The sequence below is a fragment of the Nicotiana attenuata genome, unplaced genomic scaffold (genome assembly GCF_001879085.1).
Source record: "Nicotiana attenuata strain UT unplaced genomic scaffold, NIATTr2, whole genome shotgun sequence".
Lineage (NCBI taxonomy): Eukaryota > Viridiplantae > Streptophyta > Magnoliopsida > Solanales > Solanaceae > Nicotiana > Nicotiana attenuata.
The window spans coordinates 120,165-134,106 of record NW_017671259.1 but is presented as its reverse complement, the minus strand read 5'-3'; positions in this window follow the sequence as shown (position 1 = coordinate 134,106).

Sequence of the window (13,942 nt, the reverse complement as noted above, 5' to 3'; positions counted from 1 at the left end):
CGGCACAACTGGTGCCTAGGCTGGTCTTGCTGGTGCATCCACAACTAGGACCTGCTCATGAATTAGGGAAACTAGTGAATCAGCAGGTGCTTCCCTAGCTGCCATGCGTGCTGCACCCCTACCACTACTACGGCCTCTACTGCGGCCTCGGCCTCACGTCACCCTAATTGGTGGTACTGATGGTTGTCCATCCTGCCCGGTAGCATGTGTCCTCACCATTTGTGAGAGAATAGAATAATAGAAATTTAGTTACCAGTATCAACAGATTCGCACGATAAGAATCCAAGAATGTGAAGTTTCCTAAGGGTTCTGTAGCCTCTCGAAGATAAGCACAGACGTCTCCATACCGATCCACAAGACTCTTCTAAACCTGCCATGACTCGTAAGACCTATGTAACCTAGGCTCTGATACCAACTTGTCACGACCCAAAACCAACCCCACAGTGATGGCGCTTATCGTGGTACTAGGCAAGTCGACATTGCCAAAATGCTTTCAATATTTAACCAGAAATAAATTAAGACATTTATGAATAATTGAAGATTTACCATAAAACGGGATAAACCCAAAACATAAGTGCGGAAGGATAGCCCGACATCGGGGTATCACTAGTCATGAGCATTTAAAAAACCGATCCAGAATAGTGTCTACAAAAGAATGTATCCCAAAAATACCACTACAAAGAAAGGAAACACAACAAGAAAGGAGAGACAAGGAATGCGAACGTCGGTAGCTACCTCGTCAGTCTCCAATAACCAGTCACGCACGATATCAATGTCCACTGTGTCCGGGAACACCTGGATCTACGCACGAGGCGCAGGGTGTAACGTGAGTACACCAATTTAGTAAGTAACAAAAATAAATAAGGACTGAGAAGCAGTGACGAGCTATACAAGTACAGGTCTCAGAAATTTCAGTAAAGGGCATGCATGCTTTCAATCCAGAATTTAAGTCAAATCAGTTTGTTTAAGTCAAGTAGAAGTAAAACCGGATATAATATCTTTCAGCAGTTTTCAAAGCAATGATATAGGCAACTGTGTGCATCAATAAGGAAATCATATACAACCTCTCAGGAAATAATCACTCAATCCTCCCATTCACTCCAACCTCATAGCCACTCATTCCTCACAGTCACTCATTCCTCACGATCGCTCCGCACTCGGCACTCGAACTCAGTAGGTACCTGCTCTCAATAGGGTGTGTAAAGACTCCGGAAGGGCTCATACAGCTCAAGCGCTATATCAAGCCAATCATGGCAAAAATCAATGAAACATGCTGCGGCGTGCAGCCCAATCCCGTAAATATCCTCACAATCAGGCCCTCGACCTCACTCAGTCATCAATCTCTCCATTCTCTCGAGCTCTCAAAAATAAGGAAATCAGCCCAACCAGCAATAACATGATGCATCAAATAGAATAACAGAGACTAGGACATGATATGTGAGTAAAAGTTGCGACTGAGTACCAATTGCATTGAACATGTAATTCAGCATGTAACGCGACCTCTGTGGGACCTAACAGTACCAACACACAGCCTAAACATGGTTTCTAACATGGTTTACAGTCAATTTCTATAACACACAAAGAGCATGAAGCTTAAAGTAAGTTGTTCAACTTCATAGTATCCCCGGGGCCGACCAAGTCAGAATCCCTTTAGTACACACCCACACACCCGTCACCTAGCATGTGCATCACCTCCAAAGTAATCATATGACACCAAATCCGGGGTTTCATACCCTCAGGACCAGATTTATAACTACTACTTACCTCAAGGCGAGCAAATTTCTACTCTGCAATGCCTTTGTCTCTCAAATCAGTCTCCAAACGTCCCGAATCTAGCCAAAAAAGTACAATACAATTAATATAGGCTAAAGAGATCAATTCCACAAGAAAACTACTAAATTAGATCCAAAAATCCGAAATCGGTTCAAACCCAGCCCCCGTCTCTAAATCCGACAAAAGTCACAAAACCTGAAAGCGCATTCACTCACGAGTCTAACCATACTAAATTTACTCAAATCCGATAATAAAATCCCATTCAAAACCTCAAAAATCCCTCTCAAGTACACTTCCTCTTTTTCCCCAATTTTCACCCCAAATCACAAATTAGATGATAAAATTAAAGATAGAATCATGGAATTTAGTCAAAACACAGCAAAAATCACTTACCCCAATCAACTCCACAAAAACCCCTTCAAGAATCGCCCAAATCCGTGATCTCTAGCTAAAAATATGAGAAATGGGTTCAAACCCTCGTTTTTTAAATTAATACTGTCTGCCTAGATTTCTTTCTATGCGAACGCGACTGTCCTCTCGCGTTCGCGTAGGCCAACTCAGACTGCGCCTTAACTTTACTCTTCGTGAATGCGACCAGGGCTTCGCGAACACGATGCTTTACAACTTAGACCTTTGTGAACGCGACCCATGCCTCGCGAACGTGTTGAACAAAAAGGCTGGGGTCCCTAGCTACCTCACTCCTCTTCGCAACCGCGACAGCACTCACGCGTTCGTGATGCACTTACTGTCCTACCCTTCGCGTTCGCATCCTCTCCTTCACGAATGCGTAGCACAAAATTCACCAACTCAGAAAACACTCTTCGCGAACGCGTAAGAGGAAACCAAAACAAAAATACAGCAGCAGATCAGCTATCCCACAAAGGCCAACTATGATCCGTTAACCACCTGAAACTCACCCGAGGCCCTCGGGACCTCAACCAAATATACCAACAAGTCCGAAAATGTCACACAAACTTAGTCGAATCCTCAAACAACATCAAAAACACGAATTACACATGGATTCAATCCTAATGAACTTCGAAAATTCTGAATTCTACAAACTACATCAAAACCTATCAAATCAAGTCCGATTGACCTCAAATTTTGCACACAAGTCATAAATGACGCCACAGACCTAGTCCAACTTTCGAAAATGAATCCGACCCCGATATCAAAAGTCCACTCCCGATCAAACTTCTCAAAATTCTAACTTTCGCCAATTCAAGCATAATTCTACTGCGGACTCCAAATCACATTCCGGACATGCTCCCAAGTCCAATATCATATAACGGAGCTAACAGAACCATCAAAATTCAAATCCGAGGTTGTTTACACATAAGTCAACATTCGTTCAACTTTTCCAACTTAAGCTTTCAAATAAGAGACTAAGTTTGTCAGTTCATTCTGAAATCACTCCAGACCCGAACCAACTAACCCGATAAGTCATAATACATCTATAGAACACAAAAGAAGCAGAAAATGGGGGAACAGGGCTACAACTCTAGAAATGACCGGCCGGGTCGTTACAAAGTAACTCATGGAGTAGTGAAAGCGATCTTTTCGGCATCTTCCTTATCCATTAGAATCTGGTGGTACCAGGCGTAGCAATCTACGAAAGATTGTATCTCATGCTTAGCGTAATTATCTACCAGTATGTGAATGTTTGGTGAAGGAAAATTATCCTTTAGACTTGCTTTGTTCAAGTCATTGTAGTCAACACAAACTTTGGTTTTTCCGTTCTTCTTTGGCACATGCACAACATTGCTACCCAAGTGGTGTATCGGACGGCTCTGACTACATTGGCACTAAGTTTCTATCACGCCCCAAACTCAGGGTGCGCGACCGGCGCTCAACCGAGTGAACCCGGTCGAGCAAGCCTGTTGGATACTTCCTACCCGAACTCACTCATGAACAAAGAGAAGACATATTTTCATTAATTAGACAATAGGGATATCATGTATACAATACCAAATAATTTCCATTAGTTACTTCATTTTTAATGTCTAAAAATATATGCACTTTCATAGTATGAAGTGGAACAAGTAATTTACACATAACATGAATTGTTTGACTTTCCCCAACACCGACATACAACCCACACTGTGTCTACGAAGCCTCTAATAGATACAAATGAGTACAATGATAGTGTCGGAAACAAGGTTCCGGATATACCTTAACACATGATAACATAATGAACAAAAGATACATGACCCCGGAATGAGGAGGGGCTCACCAAGTCTGCTGGGAGAAGGATGTACTGCTATCACTGCTCGATAGCGCCCTGGCAAAAGGAACGTTAGTACTGTAGAATAGTACTAGTATGTATAATTAAACACCATCTCAATAGAATGAATAATAATACAAGAGGGGGGGGGGGACAATCATGAAATCAATAGAAGCCTCAAACAATACCAAAACAACAAGTTAGGAACCACTTAAGTTTTCAAGTAAATTTCCATGTTTTTAGGTTGGGAGATCTTTAGTACCGATATACCATCATTCACAATACCACCGTACTTTTACACGCAGTCCGATCACGACCCGATCGGCTAAGTCGTCTCATTTGAGACATCCACCACAACCACAATTTCAAATTTCAATTTCCAGCACAGTTACCACCATGTGTGCGGCATGGCATCCGATCACGGCCCGATCGGGTAGGCCGTCTCACCCGAGACATTACCTTTTTGTATCAATCATCTCACGTTATACCTCTTTTACATCTTTTCGATTCATTGCACTAGTGGCCACAATTATAATGTCATCCTTGGCACTTGGCCGTATTTTATATTTCATACTCACCTTATTCATTTTCAAACATCATTATCATTGTCAACAATAAAGCCTTTCAATTCAAGACATCAAGTACACATGTGAGAATTTATGAGTCTTAGGAATATAGATATTTTCAAAAAAATTGGCATAACAACCTTCATTCAAACTTGACTTGAAGTTGTAACATTTATAACACACAGTCCATACTTTGAACATATTCTCAAGTGATAACATAGCATGATAAAAGCATTTGGAACACGTATTGAACATATATCTTTAACCATAAGGTTAGGTTTGTTTCTTATTGAGTACAGGGGGTCGGCTGTACTCATACTACACTTCTGCACCTTGCGTGCAGATTTTTGGATGTTGATGTTGCTGTACATGGCGGGAGCTAGCATTGAAGATGTACCTGCGATCCAGTCACAACTGCCTCTTTTTCTTGGTAGCTTTAGAAATTTTAATTTGTTCATGTATATTCAAACATATGGTGTATTTTTATTTCACACCAACTTTGTAAATTCTTATCTTAGAAGCTCATGATTTGTACTACCAGTTCTTGGGGAGTGTATTAGAGTCAGTTAAATACTAATTAAATCGAATTATTGTTATTTGGCTTACCTAGCGGGTGGAGGTTAGGTTCCATCACGGATACATAGATTTTGGGTCGTGACACCCACGTACCTTGATTTCCCACCATTCCAACAAAAGCAACAAAAATTTAAAATGGACATGAGTGATAAAATCAAAGAGGAAATACGGGGCCTTATAGTTTCTTCAGTATACGGGACCTTATAGTTTCTTCAGTATTTCCTCTTTGATTTTATCACTGATGTCCATTTTAAATTTTTGTTGCTTTTGTTGGAATGGTGGGAAATCAAGGTACGTGGGTGTCACGACCCAAAATCTATGTATCTGTGATGGCACCTAACCTCCACCCGCTAGGTAAGCCAAATAACAATAATTCGATTTAATTAGTATTTAACTGACTCTAATACACTCCCCAAGAACTGGTAGTACAAATCATGAGCTTCTAAGATAAGAATTTACAAAGTTGGTGTGAAATAAAAATACACCATATGTTTGAATATACATGAAAAAATTAAAATTTCTAAAGCTACCAAGAACAAGAGGCAGTTGTGACTGGATCGCAGGTACATCTTCAATGCTAGCTCCCGCCATGTACAGCAACATCAACATCCAAAAATCTGAACGCAAGGTGCAGAAGTGTAGTATGAGTACAACCGACCCCGTGTACTCAATAAGTAACAAACCTAACCTTAGGTTGAAAGTAGTGACGAGCTTGTACCAAGGTCAGAGTCCACACAAATAACCAATAACAGTTCAGAACAATATAATGAATGTAACACCAATAATAACTAAACAATAAAATGCTGAGCTTATATACGAATTTCGGAAGAATAAATATTTTCTTTTCAAGTATAATAGTAAAACTCAAGTCTTTTGCCGAAATCTCCGAAAATATGAGTGTCTGAAATCTGTGATTTTTCTCAAAAACATTAACAACAGATAAGAATTTCATAATCAGATGGCATGAGGAAAAATACTTCTCTATGCCTACATATCAAGTATGCATGTCTAATGCAATGCATCACAGTGATGAACCCATGTACTCACACTCTCAGAGTACTCAATCTCACTGTCTCGCATTTCCACTCATCACGCTCAATATTCAGCACACTCAGTCACTCAGCATTGTACAGGACAAATCCAACCCAAATATAAATAAATAAGGCAAGTCCATACCTTGGGAAGATCAATCCCGAATATAAATATCAACTGCGCTCACTATGGGGGGTGCAGACTCCAGAGGGGCTCCTTCAGCCCAAGCGCTATAATAAGCCAATTAGGCCTGCTGCTGTAGGCAGCCCGATCCCATAACAACAAAGCCTATAATTCCTGTTGCGGTGTGCAACCCCGATCCATATAATAATATATATAAGCCAATATGGCCTACCGCGGCATGCAGTTTGATCCCATAATAAAGCGGCATGCAGTTTGATCCCATAATAACAAAGCCTATAAGACCTGTTGCGGCGTGCGGCCCCGATCAAGAATAATAAAGCCTATAAGGTCTATTGCGGCATGCAGCTCGATCGCATAATAATAAAGTACATAAAGCCAATATGGCCTTCTGCGGTGTACAGCCTGATCCCATAAATATCCTCACAATCAGGCTCTTGGTCTCACTCAATCATCAATCTCTCCAGCCTCTCGGGCTCAAAATGTCATGAAAATCAGCCCACAAATATTAATATGATGTATCAATAATTAGCAACATAGACTGAGATATGATATGAAATGAATGAACATGACTAAGTATGAAATTACAATTTAAACAAATAATTCAACGATAATATGACCTATGTTGGTCTCAATAATAATGGCATATAGCCTCAGCATGATTTTTAACATGATTCTCAGCTCAATTTCTTTAACACATGAAAGTACATGGATAATGGCAAGATTATTTGATTACAAAATGCTACGGAATTAATTACGTCACAAATTTCCACGGTGCACGCCAGCACTTCTGTCACCTAGCATGTGCGTCACCTCCAAACAATTCATATAATATGTAATTCAGGGATTCATACCCTCAGCTCCAAGTTTAGAAATGTTACTAACCTCAAACCGTGCAATTCTTTATTCCAATAAGCCTTTTCCTCGCGATTCGGCATCCGAACGCCTCAGATCTAGTCACCAATAATTCGATACAATCAACATGAGGTGTAGGAATCAATTCCATATGAAAATTCTAAATTTCACAATAAATCCGAAAAAAGTCAACAAAAAGTTAACAGTGGGGCCCACATCACGGAACCCGATAAAAGTTACATAATATGAATGGGCATTCGACTACGAGTCCAACCATACCAACTTTACCAAATTCCAACATCTTCTTGACCTTCAAAGCCTCAAATCTTATTTTGAAATCCCTAGGACCAAATTCTCGAATTACACCTCAAAAACATGTAATGTAATTGGAATATTCGATGATTATTCAATATTATTGACTAACAATGATCACAAGTGACTTACCTCAAGATTTCTCGTGAAATTTCTCTGAAAAATTGCCCCAAACCGTGTTCTTTCGCCCAAAAAATTGAAATGAGCTAAAAAACAAAACTGCTCAATAGAAACACATTTCCCGTCATTAAAGGTCCGCACCAGAACCTATTTGCACCAGCAATTTATTTTTTCACTAAAAAGGCTCTACCTCCATCATATGAACTCGTAATTCGACGATTCTTGTTCCTATGAGTCACAAATAGTAATACGAACCTAGTCGTTTAATCGAAACTCAACCGGAGCTCATTTGCTCAATGCTATACCAATTTTGCTCGTTAAACAATTAATTCATGTTTCGTGCTAAAAGCTCCATCGCGACTTGATGAAATTAGACCAAACATTCTAGATCATTCCTATAATTCATTATCAAACTCCCGGAAGTCTCGAAATCGAATTTTAATCTCTAGAACTAAAATTTGAACTTTGGATCATTACATGCTTATGCTCAAAACACCAAACACTTCCGAAAACTCTTCCAAAAACTCTTCCAAAACTCATTCGAGCCCCATGGGACCCCAACCAAGTATAGTAACAAGTCCCATAACATGACAATAACTTAGTTGCCTCAAATTACATTAATCAACACTAATACACAAATCTCACACCAATTAAAGCTTAATGAAAACTAACGAATTCCAAATTCTACATTTGATGCCGATACCTATCAAATCAAGTCCGATTGACCTCAAATTTTGCACACAAATCATAAATGACATAACAGACCTATCAAAATTTTCAGAATTGAATTCCAACCCCGATATCAATAAAGTCAACTACTGGTCAAACTTCCAAACTTTATATTTCCAACTTTCGCCATTTCAAGCTATATCAACTATGGACTTCCAAATAAATATCCGGACACACTCCTAAGTCCAAAATCACCATACGTAGCAATTGGAACCATCAAAACTCCATTTCGGAGCCGTTTGCACAAAAGTCAATCTTTGGTTAGCTCTTTTCATTTAAGCTTCTAAACAAGGATTGCTCTGTCAATTTAATCATGCACCATCCGAAAACCAAAGCCAACATTTCGCACAATTCATAATACACATTACGAAGCTGCTCAAGACTTTAAATTGTTGAACGGGATGTAAATGCTCACAACGACAAGTCGGGTCATTACATTGTCCCTGACTTAAACATACGTTCGTCCTTGAACGTGCCAAAAGTTGTTCCTAAATCTTCAAATAACGATTCCACCATACCACGCATATACTCGGGGTGATCCCAGTTCACCCTATTCCAAATAGGCCTGACAGCACAACATAATTAAAAATCATTACTTTAATCGTGGCCCATAAGTCAATCACTGTCCTCCAAAGTCAATCACACATGCTCTGAGCATGTCCTCCAAAATCTGAACTGTCCGTCGGTCTGAGGATGGAATGCTGTGCTAAGCTCCACGCGGGTCCCCAACTCACTCTGAACGGCTCTCCAGAAATGGGAAGTGAACTGAGAGCCTCTATCTGATATGATCGAAATAGGCACACTGTGCAACCGGACTATCTCCCGAATGTAAGTCTGAGCCAACCTCTCTGAAGTGTACGTAGTCACAATCGGAATAAAGTGTGCTGACTTGGTCAACCTGTCAAAAATGACCCATACTGCATCAAACTTCCGCAATGTCCGCGGCAACCCGACTACGAAGTCCATAGTAATACGCTCCCACTTCCACTCAGGGATAGGCATCAGCTAAAGTAGGCCACCTGGCCTCTGGTGTTCATACTTAACCTGTTGGCAATTCAAGCATCTAGACATATACTCAACTATGTCTTTCTTCATCCTCCACCACCAATAATGCTTCCTCAAGTCACGATATATCTTTGTAGCACCTGGGTGAATACAATATCGCGAACTATGTGCCTCTGTTAGAATCCTCTCCCTCAAGCCATCAACATTAGGAACACATAGGCGACCCTTGAATCGTAGGACACCATCCTCGCCAATAGAAACCTCTTTGGCACTACCCCGTAGCACTGTTTCTTTGAGAACTGCCAGATGCGGATCATCAAGCTGCCGGGCCTTGATCTCCCCCAATAATGAAGATTGAGCAATAACACACGCAAGGACTCGGCTGGGCTCTGAAATATCCAACCTCACAAGTCTGTTAGCCAAGGACTAAATGTCCAAGGCTAGTGGCCTCTCCTCTGCTGAAATGAATGCCAAGATACTCATACTCTCTGCTTTCCTTCTTAAGGCATCCGCGACCACATTTGCCTTGCCGGGATGATAAAGAATGGTGATGTCATAATCCTTCAGTAACTCAAGCCATCTATACTGCCTCAAATTTATATCCCTCTACTTGAAAAAATGTTGTAAGCTGCGATGATCAGTGTAAACCTCACATGACGCCCCTACAGATAATGCCTCCATATCTTAAGAGCATGAACAATCGTCGCCAACTCAAGATCGTGCATAGGATTATTCTTCTCATGAATCTTCAGCTAGCGTGAAGCATATGCAATAACTCGCCCCTCCTGCATCAATACACAACCCAAACCAATGCGTGAAGCGTCACAATATACCGTACACATCCCTGAACCGGAAGGCAACACAAGAACTGGTGTCGTTGTCAAAGTTGTCTTGAGCTTCTGAAAGCACGCCTCACAATCATCGGACCAACGGAAAGGATCACCCTTCTGGGTCAATATGGTCAGAGGTGATGCAATAGATGAAAAGCCCTGCATGAATCGCCGGTAGTAACCTGCTAACCCCAGGAAACTCCTGATCTCGGTCACTGAAGTAGGACGTGGCCAACTCTGAACTGCCTCAATCTTCTTGGGATCCACCTTAATACCCTCTCCTGACACAATATGCCCCAAGAATGCCACTGAATCTAGCAAAAACTCACACTTGGTGAACTTAGCATATAGCTTCTGCTCTTGCAAGGTCCGAAGCACTACTCTCAAATGTTGCTCGTGCTCCCCCAGGGTAGGTGAGTATATCAAGATGTCGTCAATGAAGACGATAACAAAGGAATCAATATAAGGTCTGAACACCCTGTTCATCAAGTCCATAAATGACGCTGGGGCATTGGTCAAGACAAAGGACATCACCGGAAACTCGTAATGACCATATCTAGTACGGAAAGCAGTCTTCGGAACATCTGAGTCCTGAATCCTCAACTGATGGTACCCTGATCTAAAGTCAATCTTAGAGAACACCGTAGCACCCTGCAACTGGTCGAACAAATCTTCAATGCGTGGCAACGGGTACTTATTCTTGATGGTAGCCTTGTTCAACTGGCAGTAGTCAATGCACATCCGCATGGTGCCATCCTTCTTCTTCACAAACAACACCGGTGCACCCCAAGGTGACACATTAGGTCTAATAAACCCCTTCAACAACTCCTCAAGCTGCTCCTTCAACTCCTTCAACTCTTTCGGAGCCATACGGTACGGTGGAATAGATATAGGATGGGTACCTGGAGCCAAATCAATACAGAAGTCAATATCGCGATCCGGTGGCATGCCAGGAAGATCAGAAGGAAACACATCGGTGAAATCCCGAACTACTGGAACTGAATCAATCGTCGAAGACTCTGCGGTGGTGTCCCGAACATAAGCCAGATAAGCCAAACACCCCTTCTCGATGATATGTCGAGCCTTCAAGAAAGAGATAACCCGACTAGATGTATCAACTGTGGAACCCTTCCACTCCAACCCTGGCTACCCTTGCATCGCTAATGTAACAGTCTTGGCATGGCAATCGAGGACGGCGTGGTATGGGGATAACCAATCCATGCCCAGGATGACCTCAAAGTCGATCATATCAAGCAATAGGAGATCTGCTCTAGTCTCGAAACCACAGAATATGACCACACTGGACCGGTAGATCTGATCCACAACCACAGAGTCACCCACAGGAGTGGACACATGAACAGGAGTGCCTAAAGGCTCAGGAGCAATAACCAGAAAACGAGCAAACAGAGATGATACATATAAATAGGTGGACCCTGGATCAAACAATATCGAAGCATCTCTACCGCAAACGGAAATAATACCTATGATAACGACATCTGAGGCCAATGCATCTGGCCTGGCCAGAAGGGCATAGAATCTGGCTGGAGCGCCGACTGGCTGGCCTCCACTTGACTGAGCAGTAGCTGGCTGACCTCTCCCTGTCTGGCCTCCACCTCTAGGACGGCCTCTACCATTCTGTCCCCCGCCTCTAGGCAGCTGGGAAACTGGTGTTGAAATCATAGGCTTCTGACCCTGCTGTACTGCCTTGCCCCAAAGCATGAACAGGTCCACTTCATGTGACCTGGATCTCCATACTCGTAGCGACCTCTCGGCACCACAGCCTGCTGTCTAGAAGCTTGGCCCTGATGGCCTGAATACCCACCGGAGGAACTCGGGATGGCTGGGGGACGGTATGAACTCTCTGGCGTAGCACTGGAGTAGGAACCAGAAGAACGCTGGGGACCTGAATTTCCACTGGAAGAACCCTGAATAGCTGGCGGACGGTAGGAACTCTCTGGGATGCCTCTCAAATAGGGGTGCACTAGAGCACTTCGAGGAGGTGGTGGTGCTGAATATGGGGGCCTACTAGGCTGGCCCCTCCCAAACTGACCTCTGCCCCTAGCTGGGGTACCTATGAACTCTCCAGAGAATCGGGCCCTCTTGTCCTGCTGTGTCTGCTCTCTACCACTCAGACGGTAGCCCTGAATCCTCCGAGCAATCTCCACCACTAGCTGATAAGGAGTCCCCATCTCCACCTATCGGGCCATGTTGGCCCTAATGCCAGAATGCAACCCAGAACCAAACCTCCGCACTCTCTCTGCGTTAGTAGGAAGTATCATCAGTGCATGGCAGGATAACTAAGAAAACATCGCCTCATAGTCAGTCACGGACATCTGACCCTGCTCCAGTTGCTCAAACTGGTACCGTAGCTCTTCCCTCTCAGAGGGTGGGATATACTTGTCCAGGAATAACTGTGTGAACTGACCCCAAGTGATAGGCGGAGAACCTGCTGGTCTGCCAAGAAAATACGACTGCCACCACCTACGGGCCCTACCCTCCAGCTGGAAAGTAGTGAAGTCGACCCCATGCGACTCCAATATCCTCATGTTGTGCAGTCTGTCCCTGCACCTATCTATGAAGTCCTCGGCATCCTCATGACGCTCACCCCCGAAGACAGGAGGGTGAAGTCTAGTCCATCTATCTAACAACTTCTGTTGGTCACCATCCGCAACTGGTCTGGGCTCGGGCACCACTGCAACAACTAGCTGAGCCCCATCCGTGGGTAGTGCACCCGGAGTCTGATACACTGCAGCTGCATGTCTAGGAGCCTGAGCACTAGGGGTCTGTGCTCCCCCTCCTGCCTGTGATGTAGCTGGATTAGCTGGAAATAACCCATCCTGAGTCATGGCGTCCATGAACCGCAGCATACGGCCCATGACCTCCTAAAATCCCGGTGCTGTCATGAAGTCCGCCGGGGTAGGCTCAGCTACAGGCACCTCGCCCTGCTCCTCAATGATGGGATCTTCCATAGGATCCGCTGGTGGTGCTACTGGGATAGCTCTGGGACGCCCTCATCCCCTACATCGGGCCGGTACCCTCCCTCGGCCTCTGCCTCAGCCTCTAACAATGGGGGGAGCAGCTCCTCCCGGGTCTAGAACAGCTGATGTGCGCGTCCTCACCATCTGTGAGAGAATAGAAGAGGGGAAATTTAGTGTACTAACCATTCCACGTTAGGAAATGAAGAAAGAGTAGTTTCCTAACACCCTATAGCCTCTCGAAGATAAATACAGACGTCTCCGTACCGATCCTCAAGACTCTACTAGGTTTGCCCATGACTTGTGAGACCTACGTGAACCTAGGGCTCTGATACAATGTTGTCACGACCCAGTTTCACCTCAAGTCGTGATGGCGCCCAACACCGTTGTCAGGCAAGCCAACGCGGAAATATTAACAAGTTCCAATTTTATTTTTTACAAAACAGTTAACAGAATCTCTAAGTTTGAATTTAAAACAAGAGATAATTAACATCGTACCATAATAGTTATACAATCCCAACATAAAATAGTCTACTAATGTGTGTGCCAAGACCTGGTGTCACAAGTATGTGGGCATCTAGTAGAATATACAAAAGAATAAATCCATCCTACTATTTGAAATAGAATAGAAAGCCAAAGTAATGAAAGACTCCATCGGGCTGCTGAACGGCGTAGGAAGGGAGCAGCTTACCGTGGAATCTCGGGTCGGATCAAGAGTATGCACCAGCCTGGTAACCAGATGTACCTGCCTCTGATCCTGTACAATTAAGTACAAAAGTATAGTATGAGTACATAAACAATATG